Source organism: Botryllus schlosseri, chromosome 3 (genome assembly GCF_051294905.1).
Source record: "Botryllus schlosseri isolate E-star chromosome 3, Bs_hap1, whole genome shotgun sequence".
In the NCBI taxonomy this organism is placed as follows: domain Eukaryota; kingdom Metazoa; phylum Chordata; class Ascidiacea; order Stolidobranchia; family Styelidae; genus Botryllus; species Botryllus schlosseri.
Genome location: NC_137238.1, coordinates 201603 through 203283, shown reverse-complemented (window position 1 = coordinate 203283; position 1681 = coordinate 201603). Strand labels below are relative to the sequence as shown.

Here is a 1681-nt window from a genome sequence, read left to right as displayed (position 1 = left end):
AATAAAAACCTCGATTTACCGCGAAATGTTTGGAAGCACGGTAGCCAGACATTTCGTGGTAATCTAACATTACCGTTAGTCAATGTAAATTTAACTTACACTCGTCCGGTAATCTCACTTTACACGCCAGACTGTAATGTTACAGTCACCTCCGGTATATCTAATCTACATGTTCTCCTGTACATTTGCGATCGAGACTGTCATTTTACCGCCTACCTACCTACATGCTGTCCCTGTAAATCAGGATTACATACCAGCTTGTCAATTCACGTACATCCATACCTATCGCAAAGCAACCCGATGCAAAAATATCGCAACATTTTCTTCACATCCCCAAAACGACATTGGAACAAACTGTATATTCATTCATGATATCACGATGAAGTGGTTATCGATGGAAAAATATTGCTGCTGGAGGTCTAATTCTTCTTTAGAAGACATGCAGTAACACGAGTGGTCTCAAGAAAACGTGAATTAATTCCACCACCGGCCAAACTTCCAATTGTTTCTTTTTCTCGTTCTCATTCCTTCTGTGTAAGTAGTATCTTGCAGTTCCACTAAAAAGAATTCATGCGTAAGTCGCTATATAAAGCAAAGTTCCTAACCTGGACAGTGGACATGACATTATAAAGACTAAGACAAATGGGCTAACAAAAATATAACATGTTTTGAAGTACCGGTACTGGCACATTGTGTGATGACGGCTCCGCCTTTTACATGACATAGCAGAGATTCATGACTTTATCTCTGTATTGAAGCAAAAGGTTCCTAATTTAAGGTGGCTTGTGTGGCAAACAAATCCAGCAGTGGATGAAAACATATCTATGCTATGGCCCGAAAATGACATTACCAAGCCAACAGTTTCAACTCCTTCGCAGCGGAGTATGTGGTCAGTATATAAGTCGACAAATATCCCAAAATAGAACAGAGAATGCGGCGAATGAAATATATCAATCATGAAATCTAAGTCATCGAGGGCAGGTGTGCAGAGTCAGATATTCACGGTAACAAATACTATGTAGTACTGTATTACCTTTGAAGATGCGTATTCCATTCAGCATTCCTAGGAATCTTCAACGATCGCGTCCACTTTCTTCAAGCACAACAAGCTTCGCTCCACCCTTTGCTCAAATCTCACTAATGGCCACTGGCCAGACGACACTCGAACGATTTCGAAATAAATGGTATTCATCCGCTGACACATGACACCAATAATATTTACTGGCCACGTTATAATGTTTGATCTGGGTCCGTTTTTTCCATACAGAAACATTTAGCATTGCACATAGTCTAGGGTTGCCATACGTCCGGAATTTCCCGGACATGTCCGGAATTTCAGTGAAAAATCTGCGTCCGGGAGGAATTTCTAAAATATGCCTAAATGTCCGGAATTTTGAAGGCTTGAAGCAGGCTCAAAAGTTTTTCGTAAATCAACATAAACAATATTATATTTTCAAGCAGATTTATGCTATTCAAAACTGTTCTTCGCGCCGCGCGCGAGTTAATGCAACGTATAATGATATTAGTATGGCAGCAGGCACCACCCTCTCCAAAAATGCAATCAAAAGTAAAATAAATAACCATAATTTACTAAAATAAGTCTGATTGTAATCGCAATTATTAGCTAATGGTATATTCCTGGAGCTGGTTAAGGCCGATTGGATGCTTCAATCACAGACAG

General features: G+C 39.8%; 1 long non-coding RNA gene across 1 annotated transcript; it reads right to left on the bottom strand.

The window, feature by feature from the left end:
* Positions 1-309: 309 nt before the first annotated feature.
* Positions 310-1285, bottom strand: LOC145435437 (uncharacterized). The gene is made up of 2 exons (XR_013913831.1): positions 1034-1285; positions 310-557 (listed from the first exon to the last, which is right to left on the bottom strand). It is a non-coding gene; the product is annotated as an uncharacterized LOC145435437 (long non-coding RNA).
* Positions 1286-1681: the final 396 nt, after the last annotated feature.